General features: G+C 32.5%; 1 long non-coding RNA gene across 1 annotated transcript; it reads left to right on the plus strand.

The window, feature by feature from the left end:
* Positions 1-20529: 20529 nt before the first annotated feature.
* Positions 20530-26144, plus strand: LOC150038745 (uncharacterized). The gene is made up of 2 exons (XR_016525803.1): positions 20530-20915; positions 25261-26144. It is a non-coding gene; the product is annotated as an uncharacterized LOC150038745 (long non-coding RNA).
* The last annotated feature ends 1810 nt before the right edge of the window (positions 26145-27954 follow it).

Raw genomic sequence — 27954 nt, forward strand, 5'->3', positions numbered from 1 at the left:
ATCATATTAGAAATATTATGAATTCAGGTCTATGTGAATCATATTTTAAACTATGTAAAAAATAATTTTCACCTAAGTTTGCATATAATTTTTTATTATTGATTTTAATTTCTAATTTCATTTAATTATAAAAATTATAAAATCAAATGGAATAAATTAAAACCATATATTGCATAAAATGACGTATTTAGTAAAATTATAACATTTTAAAAATACCTAAAGTAGTGTCATGCTTTATACAATCTCAATTTTAAATTTCATTACTAAATCATACAAAACGATTATATACTAAAATAATGAAATTATTAATAATAAATATACATCCATACATCCAAACTATATATTATAATCCTTATAATATAAATGATGCATGACTATGTTATTAAGCATGCAAACATATATTATAACATTTATAAGATTTGATGCATGAACATGCATTTGAATTAAATCATGCAAAATATACTATAACATTTATAATATTGATTATGCATGAAATAATGCATAACATATGGTGAGATTTTTCTATACGACATACATTATGACATATATAAGAAAAATAAATCATACATCTAATGAATAATTTAAAATTAAATAAACAACACATTAATGGACTGAGATTGACTTTTAAAACAATTAATTAAATTAATATAACTTTTATATTAATTTAATCAATTAAAATCTTAAAAGTTACATTAAAAAATGAAAAAAAACCATCTGGACCAGACCAAATCTCCCACTACAAAAAAAAAAAAAAAACTCAAAAAATGGCCCGTCTGTTGGGTTTTATGTCCTAAAAACTCGCCGTTTGTAAAATGATAAATATTTTCTATAATCGATATACTTGTTATTGATTTCATAAATTGTATGAAAGTCTAAATCCAATAAACTAAGACCCAGAACTATTGTATGAGTACTTGAACTTTATGTGGAGACATAAAAGTGAATCGGGTTCGGGTAAATAGTCAAAATGATCTATAGTACATGAATGAGGTTGGGTACCTTATTCTGTTATCACCATTGGATGTGGCCTACTCTATAGTTGTTACAAAGAGTTGTAAAGTGCTACATACGATGTGATCCTAATTCGTTCATGTTATGACATGAGGAGTGGGGGTGTTCTATGCAATGAGTTTGCGTAAGATTAGGACCAAGAAATAAGTCACTCTTACTTTATAACGCTGTTTACTATTTAAGACTAACTATTTCACCTAGATGACCTAGGTAACTCGATCTTAATCCTGAGCTAACTATGAACTCCTGTTTATTCGGGATTGCCCTTAGTTTTGCATAGTTGAGGGTTGGCTCAACAACGCCGACTCAATAAGACTACTATTTTAGGGGTAAGACCGGATAGATAGCTGGGGACATAGGGTGCAAGACGGAGTTCACACCTACCCGATTTAGGGTAGGAGAAAAGTTGTTCTCTCAAGTACTGAATCCATGTCTTGAACGAGGGGTCCCACCCTCTCACTGGGCTGTAGAGAGTTTGGTTTAGTGATTGGATCACAAACCAATTGTTCATTAGAGGATCAGTAGGGACTTGAGGAATAAGACGTAATCTCGGGGGTAAAACAGATATTTGACCTAGTCGTTATTATGAATAACCTGTGAAGGGTCGACTTGCTGATTATGGTTAAATCATGTGGACATAATATATCTATGGTGAGGGGAGTGCAACTTTGAGCTTTAATGGAATGACCCATTAGTTAATGAATGGAGATTAATTTGGTCTAATGAGTTTAGCCAATTAATCTGCCAATTAATCTCGGATCGTTGGAGCCCATGATTTGTAGGTCCACGAGGTCCCCCTACTAACTCGTAATGGACTAGCTCTAGAATAGCATGATAAGTTAATTTGAAATGTTCAAATTGGAATTAAGGGAATTATTAATTCTATGAGATATAATTATATGTCTAATTTTAGAATTAAATGGAATAGGAGAATTTATATATGTAAATATGATTTAAATATATAAAGATGGATATGTGTTAAAATTAATTTAATATTTGATATTAAATTAATTTTGTTTTATTTAATAATTAATTTATGAAATTAACTAAATTTTCATTTTTAAAATTGAAATAGATTTTATAAAACCAATTTTTGATTTTTAGATAAAATTGGAAAATTGGAAAACTAAAAACACACAAAATGGAAAAAAAGAGTTTTTCCATTACCATCACCTAAGTAGCTCACACATGAAGCATTATCATTGCCTTGTCTTCTCCAAGCATGAGCTGCAACTCATGCAACTCTTCTCTTTGCATGTTAATCTGCAATATAATGAAGAGATGGGAGTAAAAATCGGGCATGCAATCTATAGAGTTTTTTAGAGAAAAACTGGTTTGAAGAAAGAGTTCTTCAACTGATTTTCTGCAGTGAGCATTTCTCCTTCTACCCTTGATTCAAACTTGTTTTGAGTTCCACAACTCAATCTATAGCACCAAGAGAATAGTGGGAAAAATCTTGAGGTGGTCTACAACAAGATTTGAAGAAGATAGCAACTAGTGAAGGAGCTTTGAAGAAGTTCTACAAGAGGTATATCTTGAAACTCATTTTTCCTGCAAAAGCATGCTTTATATTTTGCCAAAATTAGTGAATTTGAGTGCTTGGATGATCCTTGTGCTTCCGTTGCCGTTGATACAATCCTACACCGTCTCTTCCACAACTTCGTCGAAATAGCCATGAACGACCTCGACTTATCAAATTGTAGACTCGATTTCATAATTCGCCCAAAAACAACGAGCCCTTACAAACCCATTCGTAAAAATAAAGTGGTAAACAGAAAACCAATCTCGAAAACATCCAATATGTGCAAAAACCACATTCATCAACATAAATGTAGAATTTAGACAGTACCCACCATAAACTATGTAATTTAATTCCAAGAAAATGAAAAATTGGAAACCGTCATCGTCTATTAGACATGAAGCCATTAAATATGTGTATGTGACACGTATGAAGGATGGGACCAACATGAGAGAACATATTTTTGACATGATGGTCCATTTTAACATCGCAGAGGCTCACGGGGCTATGATAGACGAAACAAGTCAAGTAAGCATGATACTGGAATTTCTTCCTGAGAGTGATCTTCCATTTAGGACAAATGCTGTCATGAACAAAATCACTTATAACTTAATGACGTTGTTGAATGAATTGCAAACATATCAATCGATGATGAAACTCAAGGAAAAGGAAATAAATGTTATTTCTAAACTGAAAAAGTTTTATAAAGGGTCTACATCTAGTATGAAACCCGTTGATGATAAGAAAATTGGTCCTTCTTCTTCTTCTAAAGATAAAACCGTACAGATGAAAAGAAAGGAAAAGGGAAAAAGAAAACCGCTACGAAAAAAAAAACAAAAACAAAACTCTCAAGGAAAAATGTTTCCATTGTGGAGAGGTTGGACATTAGAAGCGTAATTGTCCAAAATATTTGGATGAAAAGAAAGTAGAAAAGAATAAACAAGGTAAATATGATTTACTAGTTATTGAAACATGTATAGTGAAAATTCTCACCTTACCTAGATATTAGATTCAGGCGTTGCTAAACATATTTGTACTTTTCTACAGGAAACTAGTTCTTTGAGAGGACTTTCTGAATATGTGATGACTTTTAAGGTGGGCAGAAGTGAAGTCATTTCAACCGAAGCAGTGGGAGATGTGAAGTTGTTTTTTGGAAATTCTTTTATCGTACTCAAGAATGTGTTCTTTATACTTAAGATGAAAAGGAATCTGATCTTCATTTCTTGTCTTTTAGAAAATATGTACAGTGTATCTTTTGAATATAATGAAGTGTTTGTTTATTCAAGAGGTGTTCATATTTGTTCTGCTAGACTTGCAAATAACTTATACATATTACAACCAACATAAACAAAAGCTATTTTAAATCTAGAGATATTTAAAACGGCTGAAACTCATAATAAAAACCAAAAAATTTCTTTTAACGCCTATCTTTGGCACCTGAGGCTTGGTTACATTAATCTCAATAGGATTGAGAGATTGGTAAAAAACGGTCATCTAAATCAGTTAGAAGACAGTTCTCTACCTCCATGTGAATCATGTCTTGAGGGAAAATAACGAAAAGATCTTTTTCTGACAAAGGTCTTCGTGCTAAAGAACCTCTTGAACTTATACATTCAGACCTTTGTGGTCCGATGAATGTTAAAGCTCGAGGAGGATATCAGTACTTCGTCAGTTTTATTGATGATTACTCTCGAAATGGCTATATTTACTTAATCAGTCACAAGTCTGATACTCTTGAAAAATTCAAAGAATTTAAGGCTGAGACTGAAAATCAGTTAAGTAAAAGAATTAAATAGATATTCTAGAACTATCTAGTAGATCATGAAATTCAATCCCAACTCACAGCACCTGGAACACCACAACAAAACGGTGTTGCAGAAAGGAGAAATCGAACTTTGTTGGACATGGTTCGGTCTATGATGAGTTATGCTCAATTACCTTAATCCTTTTGAGGATATACAGTACAAACTGCAGTTTATATTCTGAACGTTGTTCCATCCAAAAGTGTTTCAGAAACACCATATCAATTGTGGAAAGGACGCAAAGCAAGTTTACGTCATTTCCACATTTGGGGTTGTCCAGCACACGTTTGGTACAGAATCCTAAGAAATTGAAAACACGTTCGAAATTATGCTTATTTGTAGGATATCCCATGGAAACAAAAGAATGATACTTTTATGATCCCCAAGAAGATAAAGTGTTTGTATCGACAAATGCAACTTTCTTGGAAAAAGATCATATTAAGAATCATCTACCTCGCAGTAAACTAATATTACAAGAACTATCTAAAGATACTACAGATAAATCAACAAGAGTTGTTGATCAAGTTGGTCCATCAACAACGGTTGTTGTCCCATCACGTCCATCCCAAGAGTTGGGGATGCCTTGTCATAGTGGGAAGGTTATTCAACAACCTGAACGCTACATGGGTTTAAACAGAAACTCAAAACATCATACAAGATGATGGTTTAGAGGATCCATTAACCTTTAAGAAGGCAATGAAAGATGTTGACAGGGAACAATGGATAAAAGACATGGACAATGAAATGGGGTCTATGTACTTCAACTCAGTCTAGGAACTTGTAGATCAACCACAAGGTGCTACACCTATAGGTTGTAAGTGGATCTACAAGAGAAAACGAGACCAAACTGGCAAGGTACAGACCTATAAAGCCAGACTCGTGGCAAAGGGTATTACCCAAAGAGAAGGAATTGATTATGAAGAAACTTTTTCTCCTGTTACCATGATTAAATCAATAAGAATACTTCTTGCCATTGCCACATATTATGACTATGAAATATGGCAAATGGATGTCAAACAGCTTTTTTTAATGGCTATCTTGATGAAAGTATTTTTATGTCTCAACTAGAGGGGTTCGTCGAAACAAGACAGGAAAAAAAAGTCTGTAAGCTTAATCGATCCATTTATAGATTGAAACAAGCGTCCAAAGCCTAGAATATAAGAGTTGACACTGCGATCAAATCTTATGGCTTTGAACAGAATGTTGACGAACCTTGTGTATACAAGAAGATAGTCAACAAAACTATAGTATTATTAGTTCTGTATGTTGATGATATCTTGCTCATTAGGAATGAGACAAGCTTTTTTGCTGATGAAAGAGATGGTTAGCATCACAGTTCTAAATGAAAGATTTAGGTGATGCTCAGTATGTTCTAGGAATGCAGATCTTTCGAGACCAAAAGAATAGAACATTAGCACTGTCTCAGGCATCTTATATTGACAAGATATTGTCAAAGTATAATATGTAAAATTCCAAGAAATGTTTATTACCTTTCAGGCATGGAATTCACTTGTCGAAGGAACAATGTCCTAAGACACCTCAAGAAGTTGAGGAGATGAACAGAATTCCATATGCTTCTGCAGTTGGGAGTTTGATGTACGCTATGTTGTGTACACGTCCCGACATATGTTTTGCAGTTGGAATCGTCAGCAGGTTCCAATCTAATCCTGGAAACGGTCATTGGACCGCTGTAAAAAATATCTTCAAGTATCTTAGAAGAATGAGGGACTATATGCTTGTGTATGGACCTAAGAATTTGATCTTTACGAGATACACTGATTCTAATTTTCAGACTGACGTAGATTCCAGGAAATCTACTTCAGGATCAGTTTTCACTCTTAACGGAGGAGCTATAGTTTGGAGAAGCATCAAACAAAGTTGTATAGTTGACTCCACCATGGAATAGGAATACGTGACTACACGCGAAGCTACTAAGGAAGCAGTATGGTTATGCAAATTCTTAGCTAATTTGGAGGTCATTCCAAATATGCACCTGTCTATCACATTGTATTGTAACAATAGTGGTGCTGTTGCTAACTCAAAGGAACCCAGGAGTCACAAGCATGGAAAACACATTGAACGAAAGTACCATCTCATCTGGGAGATTATACACAGAGGAGATGTACTCGTCACAAAGATAGCCTCTGAAGACAACTTTGCTAATCCATACACCAAGGCCCTCTTGGCTAAAGTTTTCGAGGGCCACCTAATGGGATTAGGACTCTGAGTAGTGTAATCCAGGGCAAGTGGGAGAATGTCTATGGTATTGTAGATGCCCTAGTTTATTGTATTTTTCCCATTATGTATCTCAACATTATATTTGTTCTCACTGGAGTTTTAGTCCAAGTGGAAGATTGTTGGGAATGTCCTAGAACACGCAGTTCGTGTAAACATTCTATCTTATCAATGACAATGACTTGTCGATTTTGCATCTTATTATGAAAATCTGATAAACGCAGTATGAATGCTGTAACTTTATGTAGTGACATAAATAGGATCAAGTTGACAGTATATAGTCTAAATGGTCTAATAAGTATAAGGATGAAATTGGATATCTCATCCTGGTAACACTATTGGATGCGACCCACTTTGTAGTTATTTTAAGAAGTTATAAGGTGCTACAAATGATGTGTTCCACAAATCGTTCATGTTGAGACATGAGAGTGGGGGCATCCTATGCAATGAGTTATCATATAGACTAGACCACAAAAATAGTCACTTTTTTTTATAACGACCGTTTCTGTTAAAACTGACTATTTCATTTATTATATAACCTAGGTAATTCGATCTTAATCCTGAGTTAGCTATGAACTCCTGTTTGTTCGAGATTATCCTTTGATCTGCAAATAGTGAGAGTAGTCCAACGGCACTGCTCAATAAGCTTACTATTTTGGGGATAAGTCTGGATGAATAGCTGGGGACATAGTCTTGCAAGATGAAATTCACTCCTACCCTATTTAGGGTTAGCAGATAGGTTGTTCTCTTAAGTACTGATTCCAGGTCTTGAACAATCAAGGCCCCGCCTTCTCATGATAGAGAAATGATTTGATTCATAAAGATTATGAATAAGAATTGTTCATTAGAGGATCAGTAGGAACTTAAGGAACAAGATGTAGTCACAGGGGTAAACCGGTAATTTTGACCTAGCTGTGATTACGAACAACCTGTGAAGAATCGACTTACTAATAATGTTATTAAGTAGACATAATATATCTACAGTGAGGATAGTTCAACATTGTGCTATAGTGGAGTGTCCCATTAGTTAACGAATGGGGGTTAGATCGGACTAATGAGTTTAGCTGATTAATCTCGAATCGTTGGAGCTCATGATCTGTAGGTCTGCGAGGTCCCCCTACTAGCTCGTAAATGGATAAGCTTTAGGATAGCTTGAGAGATTAATTTGAAACGTTCAAATTAAACAGAACAAGAGAATAGATATTTAAATATGATTTAAATATATAAAGATGATTATTGTGCAAAAATTAATTTAAGAAAATCAAGTTTTGAATTAAAATGATTTAATATAATTTTTTGTTTTAAAAAGAAAATGAAAAATCATTTGCATGTTGCACAAAAATGAAAAATGGGTATTTTCCATTACCATCATCTTTATGCTCACACAAAATGCATTATCTTCTTGACTTTGATTCTCCAAGCATGAGCTGCATGCCATGCACTCCATCTCTTTGCATGTTCATCAAATATATATAAAGAAGATTAGAGTTGTTGGAGAGGAGGAGATAATAAAAGAATTTCGAGAGAATTTTTTTTGAAGAAGCTGTCTTCTTCTGTTGTGCTGCTGTGAGTTTCTCTGGTTTCTTCACATCTTCAAGCTGTTATTGAGTCCCACAACTCTGCCTAAAGCTCCAAAAGTATACTAGGGAAGGCCTCGAGGTGGTTCATGTCGATAACAAGAGAAGACATCAGCTGAACAAATGTTTTCTTGGAGAGTTCATCAAAGGTATGTTCAGAAAACCCACTTTTTGAGAAGAGCATGCTTTAGTTTTTGCTAAAATTAGTGAATTAGAAAGCTTATGGATCCTTGATACTTCCGCTGCATGTTGTTTTACTCTTTCAGTTTGTTTATTGGTTTTGTGGGTAAGTACTACTAAATGTTGAATAAAATACCTCATATTTTATTAAATAAATAAATTATTTGTACAATACAATTACAAACTACAGAATCCATGAGATTTAGGATATCAACCTCAACAGTTCCTAGTTTAAAAAAGAACTTAATTTCTATAAAATATTTACTTGAACAACATTATAATATCTCATTTTCTATAAATAAAGAGTTTATTTATAGAGATGGGGTTAATATTTGTTCTGCAAACTTAGAGAACAATTTGTATATGCTACGGTATTAAGCATCAAAGGTGCTTCTAAATACTAAAATGCTCAGAACTGGAACAACTTAACATAAAAGAAAAAGGATTTCTCCTAAAGAAAATACATATTTGGCATCTAAAGTTAGGACATATAAATCTTAATATGATTGAGAGGTTGGTTAAGAAGAATTTCTAAGCAAGTTAGAAGAAAGCTCTTTACCTGTATGTGAGTCATGTCTGGAAGGCAACATGACAAAAAGACCTTTTAGTGGAAAAGGTTATAAAGCCAAAGAGCTCTTAAAACTTATATGTTCAAACCAATGTAGTCCGATGAATATTAAGGCAAAAAAAGGGCATGAATACTTCATCTCTATTATAGATGATTATTCAAAATATGGGCGTCTTTACTTAATGTAACATAAGTATGAAGCTTTCAAAATGTTCAAAGAGTATAAGACTGAGGTTGGAAACTCATTAGGTAAAACCATTAAAACACTTCGGTCAGATTGGGGACGAAAGTATATGGATTTGAGATTTAAGAACTATTTAATAGAACATGGAATTATATCCCAACTCTCGGCATCTGATACACCTCAACAAAATGGTATATCATGAAGGAGAAATAAAACCTTGTTTGACATGGTTTGGTTTATGATGAGTCATGCTTAATTACCTGATTCGTTTTGGGGTTATGCAGTAATGATTGTAGTGTACATTTTGAACAATGTTCCATTCAAGAATGTTTCTGAAACTCCTTTGAATTATAGATAGGTCAAAAAGGTAGTTTGTGACACTTCAGGATTTGAGGTTGCTCAACATATGTGCTTAAAACAAATCCAAAGAAGTTGGAACCTTATTCAAAAGTATGCCTATTGATAAGTTACCTCAAGGAAACAAGAGGTGGTCTCTTCTTTGATCCAAGAGAAAATAAAGTACTTGTATCGACAAATGCTACATTTTTTGAAGACCACATCAGGGAGTATAAGTCACGCAGTAAAATTATGTTAAATGAGCTTTTCAATGAAACTATAGAAACTTCAACAAGAGTTGTTGAAGAGCCTATTACATCAATAAGAGTTTTTGATGTTGGTTCATCTAGTCAAATTTATTCTTCTGAATGAGTTTAACAAAAGCCTCGATGTAGTGGGAGGATTACAAACCAACCTACTCGCTATATGAGTTTAATAGAAGCCCAGGTCATCATACCTGATGATAACATTGAAGATCCATTGACCTATAACTAGGCAATGAATGATGTGGACAAAGATGAATAGGTTAAAGTTTTGAATTTGGGAATGAAGTAATGAAGTCAAATTACTTCAATTATGTCTGGGGTTTTATAGATCAACCTGATGGGGTAAAACCTATAGGTTGCAAATGTATTTATAAGAGGAAAAAGGGTGTAGATGGAAAGGTGCAAATCTTTAAGGCTAGACTAATGGCAATGGGTTGTACCGAGGTTGAGGGAGAAGATTATGAAGAAACTTTCTCACCTGTTGCCATGCTTAAGTTTATCAGGATTCTTTTGTTCATTGCCACATATTATGACTATGAGATATGGAAAATGGACGTCAAGACTACATTTCTAAATGGTAATGTTGAAGAGACCATCTACATGAAGTAACCAGAAGGATTCATTTAACAAGGCCAAGAGCATATGGTTTACAAGCTTAATCGGTCCATTTATGAATTGAAGTCTTATGGCGTTGACTAGAATGTTGATTAAGATCATCAACAGTTTAGTAGCTTTCTTAGTGTTGTATGTGGATGATATCCTACTCAATGGAAATGATGTAGGTTCACTGACAAATGTAAAGAAATTGCTAGCCGTCCAATTCCAAATGAAAGATTTGGTGAGACATACTTTTTTTAGGGATTTAGATCATTAGGGATTGTAAGAACAATTTTGTATTGGAAGCGTGTGATGGACACTCACAAATAAATAACCAACAAAAGATTATTTTAGATGAAACAAAATCACTTTATATGAAAGACTCTTCAAACTTGGTTCACACTTTTAATTAACTCTTTTTGTGTGTTCTTCTCTACACACTTGGTTGCCATTTCAATACAAAATATCAGTTTTATTTATAGGATTATTGATAACTTGTAGAAATACAAGTTATTACAACTCAAATTAATAAAACAATGAGAGAAAATGATGGTAAAATAGGCAATATCATGTCTAAAAGCGCCAAACTGAAAGGAATTGCGATCGTTAATGCTCATCGAATAAAAGTAGTTAATTTACCTATTTTGTGCAGATACAATGCGATGGCGCATATGAAATTGTGATCCAAGGGCAAATTGTGACAACGTGCTTGAAGTTGCGATCGTGAGAAGTTTTTCAAAAAGTGATCGCATAAAGACCTTGCATTAAGGCGACAACATAATAAATCATGATGGTATGTAAAGCTGATAACAGTCGATTCCGAATTTAGTTGACAAGCCGCTAAAAGCCATACTGTAGCAAGTACATTGAACTTTCGGTGACTTTTAAATGGCACAACAGAGTAGGGGAATTAATGTCGCCCATCATTGCAATCATTAGTAAGAAAAGCTGCTTCACCTTGAAATCTATAAATACCGAATGCCACCAGAGAAAAAGTGATTCACGCACATACATATACATATACATAGAGGACGGAGAGAGCAAAGAGACGAGGCGAAGTCGAGAGAAATCGCTCCCGGACAGATCGAGAGACTACCTGAAAGCAATACAAAGGAGAGAAGGCCAACCCTTGCAAGAGCAAGAATCCACAACTAGAACAGAGTTGAAGTGATAAAGAGCAGTGTAAAAAGCCATGGGAAGCAAGACATTGCTTACCTGACTTGTTATCTCTCAAATCCATTTGTTATTTTGTATTCAACACTTTATTTGCAGAAAATGGAAACTTCATTTCGATTTTTGTTCAATCTCTTCACACTATGCATGAGTAGCTAAATTTCTAAATGAGTTGAGAAGTACTTAGCTAGCATGACTTAAGATATGCATTTTATGTGATCATCTTGTCTTATGTATGCATCATTCATCATTTGGACATACTTGAGAGAGTAGTCTAAAAATAGAATCTAGGCTTGAGAGAGTCAGATTAGATCGCATAAGCAAGAGTAGAAACTTAGAAATAAGTTCTGTCTGCTATTTCTCATACACATCGCATGCGTCCTAGAAATAGGAATTGTGGCATTCTGCATTGAGAAATATAGTACTGATATTTGTGTATAGCATGATCGTATAACTTGTGCAAAATCTTGGGAAATGTTACCTAAACCCCTTCTCAACCCCTTCATTGCATACTTATTGTAACTCTATGCTTTCATCGCTCCGCGTTCAACTCCGTCACATAAGAAAATCTAAATCAAAACACCTTCCACTTCTTTTTCACCACCGCAATAGAATTAAAGAGTCTGTCGCATATCTATTTAGTAGTCCCTGTGTTCGACTCTAGACTTACCAAGAACCTAAGAAGGCTTATACTTGGCCTTTGTTAGGAAAACTTGAATGATCATTGCATACTCACACCATCACATCATAAATATACGCATAAATTATCATGGGCAAGTCTAAATCTATAACTTTCACCTTAATTAAGCACATAAAAAACCTTTAAGGTCCTATATTTTATTTATTAATGTATCTAACTCTCTCTAATATATGACCTTACCAACTTTCATCAATTAAAATACTTAATTAACGTACATTTTTAATTCATCTATAGCATATCTAATTAAAATATGTTTAATTTTCAACATGTTGGGATTAGTGTCCTAATTCTCCTGGAGTGTCGTTGTTTGTAATGATACACATTGTTTGATGAATAAAATAAATGTTATTTCATTCTAGCATTTACTCATATCCAATAAACAAAACTCCTTGGTTATCTTATGTAAACTTAAGTATGTATATGTGATATACAAGTAGATCATGCCTTAAGTGATAACCTAAATAGGTCTGTAGTATAAGGATTAAGGTGGGATACCTAATCCTGGTGACACTACGGACAACCCGCTTTATAGAGGTTTGCAAGTGTTATAAACTACTACAGATGGTAGATCCTAACCACTCATGTGGAGACATGCGAGCGGGGGTGTCCTATACAAAGAGTTTGTATAAGACCCGGACCACGAGATGATTAAACTTTATATACAATGTCGTTGATACTAGAGAGTTGCATCTCACCTTAACGACCATAGGTAGCACGACCTCAATCCTAAGTATTTTGGGAACTCCTGCCTTTGAAGACGATCCTTTGATTAGTATGGGTGAGAGTGGCCAGATTTCCAACTCAACATGCCTACATTTTTTAGGACTTGTTTGATTTGGGAGCTGTGAACTCAATCTACAAGATGAAATTCACTTCTTTCCTGAAGTAGGGATAAGTAGAGAGATTGCTCTCTTAAGGGCTAATTATGGGGCTTAAACAGCGGTCACAACTTCTTTTTGGAAGAGAGGACTCAATCATAGTAGGACTATGACTTATGTTCATTAGAGGGATCAATAGTACTTAAAGAGTTAGATGTAACTAAAGGGGCATGACGGTTATTGGCCCAGTTATACTTACAAGCGATATGTGAAGGGTTATCGTACTTCTGATTGGTTAAGATAGACACATAATATATCTGTGGTAAGGAAAGTTTATCTGTCGGTCTTTAGTGGATGCTTGGTAGTTAATGGATGGTGGATCCCATGACTAAAGAGTTTAGTCAGTTATTCACGTACCGTTGGAGCTTTGAGCTACAGGTCCATAAGGTCCCTTTGGTAGCTCAATGGATTTAGTTGAGTATTAGTTCTTGGTATTGATTTGAAATGTTCAAATTGACAAGAGGTAATTTGATTATATATGATATGATCGGTATGGTGTATGAGATACATCTAGTGGAGGATTAATGTAAATAAGATTTACATTAAGTACCATGGAATAGAAAAAGAACTATGGTTTATATGTTTCATGAGATGAAATATTAAAACTATAGGTTATAAATATAGTATGATAAGTTAGTTATCAATTATATTTATAATAATATTAATTATTAGATAATTAAATCTTTTTCTCTAATAACCAATTGAGTGGAAGGTTATTGGTGGTTCATGGTAATCATGAGATAAAAGGAAAATTGTTTTCCTAATTTTAGTAAGTTTTGCAAATGTTGAAAAAATATTTTTTTTGAGATTTTCTCTCTCGAAAAAAGAATCTCACGGAAATTCTTAAGTAAATACGATTTACTAAACGACAACTTGAAAAAGGTAAACGATCATGTAGTGTTTGTAGGTGACAGACACGGAACTAAGTGATGAGCTAAACGATCGCTTAGCTTTTGCAAGATGATCGCTTAGCTTTTACTAGACAATTGGGCATCGACCTATATGATAGGTACAGTTATCTCCCACTTGCTCAATCGTTTACATAATTGTTGAATCCTCCGTCTTCCACCTCACACCAAGTCCACACAGAGCCCACCTTCTAGATTCTCACATCGAGAATGCCAAGGTAGCCTTCTTGGTGGTGTCATACTCAATTCGACGCCGTGCTGCTGGGGTGTTTGTGACCGAGGCGATCGCTGAGTTCGAGTGCGAGGTGTTCGTGCTGTGTAGCAATCGTGTTGTTCAAGCGTTTGTGAGCAAGGAGCGTGGAGACGAGTAGATAAATGCTCATAAGTTCTCCTTGTTCATTTGTACTTTTCATGCTGTAATTTCTGTAATGAATGCATAACCATTTGTTTTGTTTACGACTGTAATTTGTAATGTTCATACATGATTGTAATTTGGAATGATCTTTTCCGCTGCTTATGAAAATCCTCGTGTTCGATTTTCTTCACAACATCGCCCCTTAAACATGTTTTCTAAAAACTCCAAGCAAAGTTCTTAACTTATAACACATCAACTTTAAGTGGCTTTGTGAAAATATCTGCAATTTGATCTCCAGTCTTCACATATTCAACTTGAACCTCCTTTCTTAAAATGAAATCTATGATAAAATGAAATCTTATATCAATGTGCTTACTGCGACCATGAAATACTGGATTCCTTGTTAGAGTAATTGTTGACTTATTATCTACATGGATCATAGTTGCATCATCTTGCAAAATTCCAACTATCTTCAGCAAATTCCTTAGCTAAACTGCATGACAAATATATGAGACTGCATCAATAAAGAACACATATTCACTTGTACTTTTTCGGTCATTAACATCTCCAGCCCAGTCACTATTACAATAACCTTCAAGCTTGGATTCTTTAGATGAAGGATAAAATCATCCATAATCAAGCATACCTTTAAGGTAACGAAGAATTCTCTTTGTCACTTTCAAATGAGTAGTTGTAGGAGATTCCATAAATCGATTCACCAATCCAACTCTGAAAAGAATATATGGTCATGTGCAAGTCAAATATCTTAAATTCCCAATTAAGATTTTGAATATGAAGGATCAACAACATCTCCTTCTTCATATTTGGACAATTTTATCCCATTTTCAATTGGAGTTGTGACAGAATTAGAATTGATCATCTTGAACTTCTCTAGAATTTCTAGTTTATCGTTTTTTAGAGATAAAAATAACTTCCTCTGACTGATTTATCTCAATGCTAAGATAATATGACATTAGCCGTCATTTCAAATTCTTGGGTCATTGCCTTTTTTAGATCTTCAAACATACTTGCACAATTTCCTGTAAAAAAATAAGTTATCCACATACAGACAAACCAACAAAATGAATCCACGATCATTAGTCTTAACAAAAAGAGAATATTCTCAAGGGAATCTTAAATACCCATTGTCAATGAAATATTTTTTGATTCTGCTATTTCACATTCTAGGCACTTGTTTCAATCTGTACAACACCTTCTTTAATTTCAAGATTTTATCTTTTTGACCTTTCACAACATAACCAATAGATTGTTCTAAGTAGACTTCTTTTTCCAAATATTCATTCAAGAATCCTGAGTTAACACCCATTTGAAAGATCTTCCATTTACTTTGAGTAGCAAGTGCAATTAACAACCTTATGCTTTCCAAACGAGTAACGAGAGTAAATACTTCATTGTAGTCAATGCCTTTTCTTTGAGAGTAACTTTTTGTAACTAATCTTGCCTTATGCCTCTCCACTTCTCCCTTTTCATTTCTTTTTGTCTTGAATAACCATTTGACACCGACTGCTTTCTTTCTTCTTGGAAAAGCAGAAAGTTCCTATGTATCATTATTCTTTATGGCCTTTATCTCTTCATCTATGGCGATCTTCCACTTTTCATCTTGCAAAGCTTCTTCAAAATTCAAAGGTTCACTATCACCAAATAGACAAAAAAGAGTAATATTATTAAAACTTTGAATTAACCCTTCAGTCTTATCATATATGTCTCGTAAACTTCTCATGCCACAAGGTCCTTCACTTGAACTTGCAGGTATTGAATGTGTGCTTTGTTGTGGAGTAATTGCCGACATTGATGGTGTTGATGGAGAAACAATATCATTAGACTCATCACCATCATTAGGAAAAAGTAAAAACTTATAGTCTTTTGGTTCATCATTCCAATTCCATGTTGCTTCCTTATCAAACACAACATCTGTACTTACCATTGTCTTCTCTGTAGCAGGATTATAAATCTTGTAGCCTTTTGAGCTTGCATCATAGCCAACAAAAATATGCTTCTCACTTTTATCATTGAGCTTCCTATGCTTTTGATCAGGTATATATGCATAAGCAATACTTACAAATATTCTCAAATGAGCAATGGATGGTTTTCTTCTTATCCATGCTTGTTGAGGCATTTTGTTCCACAAGCTTCTAGTAGAAGAACGATTTGACAAGTATACAACACATTCAACAACTTGTGCCCAAAATTCTTTTGGCATATTCTTACTTTTCAACATGCTTCGAGCCATATTGAGTATCGTTCTGTTCTTCCTCTCAACAACATCATTTTATTGAGGAGTCCATAGAACTGTCATAGGCTGACGAATTCCATTTTCTGCACAATTCATTTGATGAATTCTCTTCCCCTGTCTAATCTCAAGACTTTTAGGTAATAACCACTTTTTTTTTTCGACAAGAGCTTTAAATCCCTTGAACATGCCAAATACTTCCTTCTTCTTGACAAAATAAACCCAAGTTTTTCGACTGAAATCATCAATAAACAATAAAAAAATAATTATTCTTATCGAAAGAACTTGGTTTGATCAGTCCATAAAGATCAGTGTGAACTAACTCTAGCGGTCTCCTTGCTCTTGAAAAAGATTCTTGTGGAAAACTTTTCCTTGCTTGCTTGCCATAAAGACAACCTTCACAAAATTGATTTAGATGTTTGACATATGGTAGTCCTTTCACCATATTCTTCCTTGCCAATAGTCTCAAGCCATCAAGATTAAATGCCCAAGTCTCAAGTGCCAAATCCAAGATGGATCTTTCAAACATGACTCCAAGTAGCAACATTAGTTTGAATGTTTAATAAAAACATTCTATTTTTCATCATTTACACTTTAACAATCATATTATCATGATTATCCCTTATCAAAAGGCTATAATCCTTTATCAAAATATTATAGTATTTCTCTTAGAGTTGTTCCAAACTCAAAATATTGTTCTTCATATTAGACACATAATAAATATTAGAGATAAATTCATTCTTCCCATTTTTCAAGTTGATCAAAATCTTACCTTTACCTTTAACATGAATTTTCGTGGCATTACTAAATTTGATATTACCACCAACGAATTCATCAAGTTCCACAAACATTGACTTACATCCACACATGTGATTGCTTGCACCGTTATCAAGATACCATGTATTGTTTTCACGTGTTCTTCATCTTTGCATGCTAGAAGCAAAGATGACTCACCGTTTTCTTCATCTTTTTCAGCATAATTTGCATTTTCCTTTACTTTATTCCTGCATTCCCAGGAATAAGGCCAAATTTATGACAGTTATAACATGCAATATGTCTTTTATCATACCTTTTTCATTATTTGATCTTTTTCCATTTAACCTCGAATAATTTTTTCTTCCACGACCTCTTAATGAATTAAAGTTTGAATTGCTCTCATCAAATTCTCTTTGACCATAATTTTCATGACCTCGACCTCTGAAATCACCACATCCACGATTGTTACCACGTTCTTGACCTCGATTGCCTTTTTCTTGGCTATCTTCTTTCTCTCTCAACTTCAACTTTGACTTAAAAAATTGTTCAATTGTCTGTTTGTTCTTCTTGAGAATATTCTCTTCATGGGCTTATAAGGAACCCATAAGTTGATTAACGAACATTGTACTCAAGTCTTTTAATTGAACTCGTTTTGTGTTTTCTTCTTTATACACTTAGTTGTCATTTCAATGCAAAATATCAATTCTACTTAAGGATTATCATGGGCAAGTCTAAATCTATAATTTCCACCTTAATTAAACGCATAAAAAACCTTTAAAGTCTTATATTTAATTTATTAACGTATCTAACTCTTTCCAATACATGACCTTACCAACTTTCATCAATTAAAATACGTAATTAACTTATATCTTTTAATTCATCTATAATTTATCTAATTAAAATATGTTTAATTTTTAACACGCTGACATTGTCTTAGACATTTATATTGACAAGATGTTTATCAGATATTCAATGCACAATTTTAAGAGGGGTTTATTACCTTTCAGGCATGAAATTGTATTTTCTAAGGAGTAGTATCCTAAGGCTCCTAAAGAGGTTAAGGAAATGAGATGGATTCCCTATGCATCGGTTGTGGACAGTGTTATGTTTGTCATATTGTGTACAAGACCTGATATTTGCTATGCAATTGGGATAGTCAGTAGATATCAATCCAATCTAAGATATGATCACTGGATGGAAGTTAAGACCATCCTCAAGTATCTTAAAAGAACAAGGGACTACATTCTTATGTATGGGGGCTAAGAATTTAATCCTTATAGGATACACTGACTCTGATTTTCAGACTGAGGGATTCTAGAAAACTTACATCAGGATCAGCGTTCACTCTTAATGAAGGGGTTGTAGTCTAGTGTAGCACAAAGAAAGATTGCATTACTAACTCTACCATGGAAGCAAAGTATGTAGCTGCTTGTGAAGCTGCTAAAGAAGTTGTTTGGCTCAGGAAGTTTTTCTTAACTGTCAATACCCATCACCCTTTATTGTGATAATAGTGGTGTTGTGGCAAACTTCAGGGAATCTAAAAGCCACAAAAGAGGAAAACGTATGAGCATTGGTATTATTTGATATGGGAGATAGTACATCAAGGAAATGTGATTGTCACGAAGATCGCTTCTAATACAATGTTGCTGATCCATTTACAAAGGCTCTCATGGCTAAAGTATTTGAAGGTCACTTAGAGAGTCTGAATCTATGGGACATGTATCAACTTGTCTGGGGCAAGTGAGAGATGTTACTGGGTATAGTGTATGATCGAGTTTATTGTATTGTGTACTTTACTTGTATAGTACTTTGTAATGTACACCTCATTAGCTTTAGAACAAGTGAGAGATTTTTGGAATTGGCACCTAAATCTCATGATTCTCGTAGTTTTTAATTTGTATACGAATTATTTATTAAATAAATAATGAGTTAGTTTATTTGACATTTAGATTGCACTAACTCAATCCAATAAAGTAGATGTGAGGTTATTTTATATAATGTAAATATGTATGTGGTTGACATATAGGTGGATTATATTAACCTAAATGGTCGATAGAATATGGATTAGGTGTCTTATCTTGGTGACACCACGATACGACCTACTTTGTAATTTTTATAAGAATTATAAAGTGGTGCAAACGATTTGATCTTAATCGTTCATGTGGAGACATGCGAGTGAGGGTATCCTATACAAAGAATTCGTATAAGACTGGACTATGAAATGATTAGTCTCTCTTTATAACACTGTTAACTGAAGAGATTAAATTTCATAGGATGACCATAGGTGACTCGACCTTAATACTGAGTGAGTTATGAACTCTTGTCTATAAGAGCGGTCTTTTAATCTGTATGGATTAGAGTGATCAGATTCATCGACTCAATATGCCTACCATTTTAGGATTTATCTGAATAGGAAGCTGAGAACATAGCTAGACAAGATGGAATTCGCTAATTCCCGTCTTTTGAGTAAATAGATAAATTGCTCTCTTAAAGGTCAATTCTGGGTCTTGAATAATGAGGCCTCACCCTCTCACTGACTAGAGAGGGGTTAGTTTATAGTTGGACTATAAACTGTTTGTTCATTAGAGGGAACGGTGGTACTTAAGAAGTTAGATGTAATTACAGGAGTTAAACGATAATTTGACCCAACGGTAATTACAATTGATTCATGAAGGGTCGACTTGTCGTTGATTTGTTATATCCATGAACATAGAAATATATCTGTAGTGTGGAGAGTACAGCTGTGTGTTTTTAGTGAAGTGACTTATAATAATGAATGTTGATTAATTTAATTAAAGATTTTAATTATTACTCTCGTGTCATTTGAGCTTCTAATCTATAGATCCATAAGGTCCTCTTGCTAGCTTACTAAGGGTAAAACAAGAATCAATTAATTTTGAATTTGTTCAAATTAAATAAGAGATTTAATTATATAAGATACAATTATCATAATATATATAGATACATTATAATATAAAGTTAATATTGAATAAGATTCAAAATTATACTTTATTATATGAGAGAGATAAATATTTGAATAAGATTCAAATATTATTTATATGAATGAGATTCATATAGAATATATTAAATTATAGGTTATGTGAGAGAATATTATTTGAATATGATTCGAATATAAATTAAATATATTGTTAATTGATTAATATTTATTTAATAATATATTAAATTTAATATATTTATTTAAATAAAGATATAACTCCCGTTGGGAGTTCTTTGTGAAGTAGTGGAGGGGAGTTAACTCCCTATCCAACTACTTCATTCTCTCTCATGTAAAGAGAAGCAGAATTTTTTCTTGATAATCATTCATACAAAACACAAAAAAGGAAAAAAGAGAAAGAATTTCTCTTTGCAAAAAATTCTTCTTTGCCTTCACTCAAAAGCTCTCTCTCACAAAAGAACTATCCCTTCCAAATAAGGATCCCACAATCCTTGATCCTTGTCTAGAGAATAGTAAAGAAACTGAGTGGTGGTGTCTTATTTCGTGTGATTGTCCTTTGGCGTGTTCTGGAAATAGTTCTAGCGTTCATGAGTTTGGGAAGAAGTTCCAGTATTTGAAGAGTTTGTGATATAGAGAAGAATTCTTAGAAGATAGTCTTCAAAGGTATAAGTTTTCTTCTCCCTAAAGCATGCTAAGATTATATGTTTATCCTGTATCTTCTGTAATTTCTCTGTTTTTCACATGTTTCCAAAATGATTTTCATTGGTACACACGTTCATGCGCTTCTGCTATGGAATTCTATTCCTTTGATTGTAAGTAAAAACAACATATTTTTTAAAAACAATAATAGGTTCGGGTTGGCGGATTATTTTAGGAGAATCTATGAGTGAACTCAACCCATAAAATTTTCATTTATTTCAACATAATCTAACCCAAATTATATGGATTGAGTTGGATTGATCGAGTCTTTTGAACACCCCTAATATTTAGGGGAAGACGGTAAACTTAGAATAAAGGTTATAAAAACTTTATAGGAAGAAAATTAGGGAGTGAGTGAGAAAAAGTAGTGATAAATGATGATGGAGAGAATTTTTTTTTTTTTTTTGTTTCTTTGAAAAAAATAACTTTACATATAATTTGAAATAATAGTCATTTTAAAATCAATCTTTTACAATCACTCATAAAAAAATTCTTTGTGAATTACAACCTAAGTGATTGATCGTAAATATTCACCTTAAGTGAGGTTAGGGTACGTGGATTGATTTGAGAAAATGTTTTTTTTAAAAAAAAATCATTTTTATTAAACTCTTTTGATAAAAAAATTGTTTAAAATACACTTTAAAAGTGTTCTAAAATATATTTTGAGTGGTTATCAAACCGTTCAATTCTTTTTTAAAATAACTTATTTTCAAAATTAAACACTTGAAAAATTAAATCAACACATACTATACCTTTTAAAAAAATCACTTATCTACCATTACTAAACATCACAATTTCAAATTATAATAGATCTTGAGTATGACAAACTAACTTTAGTAATTCTAAAATAACTCTTAAACATACCCTTAAACACGACAAGTTATATCTACTTTCACAATAAAAATTTAATTACATCAAATTCAACCCTAAATTAAATATTTGTTACCTTTTTTATCATGTGTTCCACTTCCATCCATTTACCCACTAATTTTAAACAAAAATCACATATTTTAAAAAAATAATCTGACTTTCAATCTCTCTTCTTTTAGTTATCTTTCCAATAAATTGTCTCCTCCCTTCTTCCACTACACTTTGAACTTTGAACTTTGATTTTTCTTTTGCAAAGAAAAAAAAAACATTTTCATACTAAAAATCCTTCAAGTATTTTTCCCAATTTTGTAGCTATTTTATTATTCTAACGCTTGACCAATTCAATGGAATAGTCTGCTCTTTCAAGTACCCTTCTAGACTCAATTTTTATGATATGCTTAATTTCAAACATATTATAATCCAATTACTTGTGAGTATTTTCAAAATACTCCCAATTTTATGTATATATGCCCATCCTTCTTAATCATGTTAATTACATTTTAATATTAATCCATTATTTAAACAAATAATTAATACAAGGATAATATCTCAATTTTAAAAAATATTATGATGTGTTGTCATATGATAGACTGTAGCAAGTATAGCATAATGAGTAAGTTTGAATAGATTTTTTTTCCCTAGCTTAAATTGACGTGAAACCAATATATAAATAAGACAATTGAAAATCAATATCGAAATTGACTTTTTGAAAAGTTGAAATGATCAAAATTATGACCAAATTAAAACAAAATTAAGTGACGCCTACAAATTTCTTTTTTATTGTTTTTGTTCTCCCCCCCCCCCCCCCCCCCCCCTTTTTTGGAAAGCACCCATAATTGATTTTAGGGAATAATATCTTTTGATGAATAGGTTTCTTTTGTTCTAATTTCTGTTCGATCAAATGTTTTAAAATATTATACATTTAGTCTTTAAGTTTTAAGTTTTAAGTTTTGTTTCAATTTAATCCCTAAATTTAAAAAATCTTTCAATTTTACCTTTAAGATTTGAGTTTTGTTTCAATTTAGTTTTCAAAATTCAAGATTTTACATTTTTAATCTTAATTTTTTTATTAAATACTCACTTTCAATCGTTTACACAAGTTCTATTAATTAATTGAAAATAATTGAGAAGTGAAATTTTAAATTTTATTTAAAAATGATAAATATAGTAAAACTAAATTAATTATAATTATTTTAACAAATTTAATTCTAAAAACCGAAAGTGAGTACCTAGTGAAAAATCTTGAAACATAGGATCAAATTGATGCAAAACTTAAATATCAAAAGTAAAATTGTAGAATTTTGAAACTTATAGACTAAATCGAAACCAAACTAAAAAATTATGAAATAAATATATAATATTTTAAAATTTAAAGATTAAATAGAAACTAAACTATATATATATATAAAAAAAAAAAAAAAAAAAAAAAAAAAACTAGAAACTAGGAAGGTATTTTTACCTTGATTTTATATGTAATGAAATTAAACTAAACAATGTGCGTTGTGCAATTTATTTCTGATTTGATCGTTTTTTACTGTTAAAGGATATGTCATGTGGAGATTAATATATATTTTTTAAAATTTTTTAGTCGATAATATGTATTTAAATTAGTTGACTAATAATAATGTTGATTTAAAAAAAATATATAGGACAAGAAAATGATAAATAAACAATCTGAACATAATTAAATGGAGATAGCTCTAATTAGCTTTCTGAAATTTAAATATTAACTTCCCACTCATACAATTGCTTAACTAAAAAATTCATAATGTTCTATATATATAAACTAACAAGATATATTATACGTCCATCAATAATTGTTATGGTATTGGTTCACCGAAGCAAGCATAACTTAATTGATATATGAGTGAATTAATAATCATTAGGTCTCTGATTTGATTCTCTATCCTCAATTGACTAAAAAGAAAACTATTATAGTCCTTTAATAACCACTAAATTGACTATCGATAACTTAAATCAACATTTATAACAAGGGGTAAAAAATGGCCCATTGTTATCATTAATTACCTTCAATAAATGGTTTGTTACATGTCAACATGGGTTTCATAAAAGAAGAAAAATTTTACATGTGTCCCTTTCTTCAGTTTATTATCAAAATCGTTCCTTACATGTCACCATGAGTCTAGTTCGATAATAATTCACATACATTCATTTTCTTGGAGTTGGGGTTCAAATCTTTGTACCTCAAATTTGTTTCCATGATGTAAGAAAGTTTTCGTACGAGTATTTTTAATAAATATTGATTCAAATAAATTATTTTTTTTTAGTTTAATAACAATTGAAGTTTGAAGGCCTAAAACCGTAATTTTCTAAACAAGAGTATAGGTTAAGATCAGCTAAGTTGTGTTCAAGTTGGTAAATACAATGGTAAATAAAATTGTTAATTTAGGTTTTTTTTTTTCCTTTAAAAAAATAAAGTCTTAATTAATAATCATTTTAAAGTTCAAAATTCTCCTAATTGAAACAACGAAATAAAATATGTAAAATTTGTATTAAAAGGTTTGGAAATGAACAATGTTGCAGATAATATTGAAAAATGTCACTCTAAATAACAGAGTATATTATATATATAAGTAAAAATACCTTTTTAACCCTTAAGTTATGAGTCTAGTTTCCATTATTTCCTAGGTTACAAAATATTACACATTTAGTTTTTAAAGAGTTTAGTTTCAGTTTAGTCCCTAATGTTGTCAATGTACCCTTGAGAGAGTTTTGTTTCAATTTTGTCCTTAGGTTTCAAGATTTTGCACTTTGAACATCGATTTTTCATTAAATACTCACTTTCAATCATTTACATCAATGCACATTAATTAATTTAAAATAATTAAGAAGTAAAATTTAAAAATTAAATTTAATAGTATAATTCTTGTAGTTATTAAATTAATTGACAGACATTAACACTAAAGATGAAAAAAACAAGGTTGAAAGTATAAATCTTTAAACGTATGGACCAAATTGAAACCGTTATGGGTGGATTCTAGAATCAAGAGTAAAAGAGTCAAGACGGAGCAAGAGAAGATAAAGGGAATAGGCCAGAGGATGAATTAGGGTTGGTCAGCCTCGACCCAACCGAGGTCGAGCCTCCAAGATTGGCCCAATAGCCAAAGGCCCAATATCATTAGGTCTTAAGGGATGAAGTGAGTCTAGGAAGAATGTTGGGTGGGTTAGCCTCGGCCTGAGTAGGGCTCGAACGCATTCTACCCGATGTTAAACCCCTAAAAGGATAGGGAAAGAGGAAAAAAACAAAGAAGGAAAGGGATAAGGGTTGAATCTTATAAATAGGAGAGATAAGAACATACAATGAGGTAAGTTCTAAGTCACGATTTAAATTACTTATGAACCTTTAGCTTTTCTAACTTAAGTATTGGAGCGTGTATGGCTTACATCACATCGATGTGCATATTTTCTTTGTTTGCAGGTGAGCTCTCTTTCCTATAATACAAATTTACCATTGTTATCACGTGGAGGTCGAGTGTGTTTTTCCTTGGCCAAAATTTGACATCAACAGTTGGCGCCATATGTAGAGAAGAAAGAATACCTTGCTTCAAATTTTCCACCGGATTCACTAAGGAGTAAATAAAGGAATGAAAGATATCAGTTGATACAAGGATGATGTTGATCAAGATTATCACCTATTGAGGATCCAAGATGAAGAGTCTCCTCGATCTTGGCCAAATAGAGGTCGACCAAAGGAGACGTTTAAAGCCCAAGAGCAGGAGGTGGGTGAATTAGATCCCCACAACCCCAAACCAAAGAAACTTAAGGTTTTGAAGCTACATGTTGAGAAATAATGGACAAGGAAGATAGTTAAGGGAACAAAGTGGAGTCAAAATAGCGACCAAGATCAACCTTTGTATTTTTTAGAAGGGAGAAACTAGATAAAAAAATATTCGCAATTCCTTAAAAGAAAAAAGAAATGACTGGTCTCCTAGCTAGGGGAAGAAGGTCGAGGCCGACCTCGACCTTTGAAATTTTAAGAAGGGAGAACCCAGATCAAAAGGGATTCTCGATTCTTCAAAAGAAAAAAGAAAGGACCAGTCTCCCACCCAGGAAAAGAAGAATGAGACTGACCCTTAAAATTTTAAGAGGAGAGAACCCAAATCAAAAGGGATTCTCGATTCTTCAAGAGGAAAAAGAAACGACCAGTCTCCCAGCCAAGGGAAAAGATCGAGGCGAGGCCGAGACCGACCATTGAAGTCTCAAGGAGAGAAAACCCTAATCTCGTGGGATTCGTAGTTTGTAAATTATTTCTATTTGTATACAAATTATTTATTTAATAAAATAAAATATTATTTTATTCGACATTTAGTTTGTATTAACTTAATATAATAAATTAGGATTCGAGGTTATTTTATGTAACTTAAACATGTATGTGGTTGACATACAAGTAGATCATGTTTAAGTGATAACCTAAACGGTCTGTAGTAGGATAAGGTTTGGTGCTTTATCTTGGTAACAATACGAATATGTCCCACTTTGTAATTATTACAATCCTAATCGTTCATGTGAAGTCATGTAAGTGAGAGTATCTTATACAACGAGTTTGTATAAGACCATACTGCGAAATAATTAGTCTTTCTTTATAACGCCGTTACTAGAAGAGACTTACATTTTACTAGGATGATCATAGGTAACTTGAACTTAATCCTGAGTGAGTTATGAACTCATGTCGGACAATCCTTTGATCTGTATGAGTGAAAGATGCTAGTTTCACTGATTTAATAAGCCTACCATTTTGGGAACTTGTCTGATTGAGAAGCTGGGAATACAACTACACAATATGAAATTCACTCATTGTCATTTTGATGGTAAGTAGATGAATTGTACCCTTAAAAGTTGATTATGGGCCTTGAACAATAAGGCGCCTCACCTTGTCACTGAGCAAAGAGGGGTCTAGTTTATAGTTGGACTATAACTAATTGTTCATTAGAGGGATCAGTGGTATTTAAGGAGTTCGATGTAACTACATGGGTAAACCAATAATTTGACCCAGCTGTAGTTAAGAGTAATTCGTGAAGGGTCAATTCACTGTTGATTGATTATATTTGTGGACCAAAAATATATCTACAGTGCAAAGAGTGCAACTGTCAATCTTTAATGGAGTGACCGGTAGTTAATGAATGCTGATTAATTTAATTAAAAATTTTAATTAATTAATCTTGTATCATTGGAGCTTCTAATCTGTAGGTTCATAAAGTTCCCTTGCTAGCTCACAAAGTATAAAACAAGGAATAATTGTTTTTGGAATAATTTGAATTGTTCAAATGATTTAAGTAATTAAAGGTATTGATTATATTAGTATGACTAATATACAATATAAGGTATATTGATACATTGTAGTATATAGTTAATTATAAATATGATTTATAATTAAAACTATATAATATGTGAGAGATAAATATTTGAATAAGATTCAAATATTATTTATATGAATAAAATTTATATAAATATTATAGGTTAAAATAAATGTGAATAAGATTCTTATTAAAACTATAGGTTATAAGTGAGAGTTGCATTTTAATGTGATTAATACGGGTTCATTAATTAATGGTTAATTAATTAACCATATATTTTATATATTATATTGTTGATATTATATTAATAATATATTATAACTCCTCATTACAAGGGTATATGTGCACACATATAAGAGGGAGTTATGGTAACTCCCCTCCCTCCTCTTACCTTAGTCTATTGAGTGAACAGACAGAAGATACACACAACGTGAAGAACACACGAGAAAAACTCTCAGAAGAAAAAATCTCTCTCTCTCAAAATCTCTCTGCCTTTATCCTTCTTCTAAAACACTAAAGGAGAACACACTTCCCATTTCTTGTTAGAGAATAGCAAAGAATTTGAGTGGTGGTGTTGAAGGAAGATTAGTGTTTGTGCTATCCTGTTCGTGTGTTTTCAATGGAGGAGTATTCGTGAAGAGGAATTCTTCAAGGGTAAGCATTTCTTCTTCTCTTCCTCTCAATAGATCAACATGCTTATAGAGTTAATTTAATATTTATCATGTAATTCCATGTTTAAAATGTATACAAACTCCTTTGTAGTTTTATGTTCTCAAAGTTGATCTACAAATGCACAGTGTTCAATGCTTCTGCTGAGG

The sequence above is a fragment of the Benincasa hispida genome, chromosome 1, assembly GCF_027475165.1.
Source record: "Benincasa hispida cultivar pf3 chromosome 1, pf3_genome.v1.1, whole genome shotgun sequence".
Classification (NCBI taxonomy): Eukaryota; Viridiplantae; Streptophyta; class Magnoliopsida; order Cucurbitales; family Cucurbitaceae; genus Benincasa; species Benincasa hispida.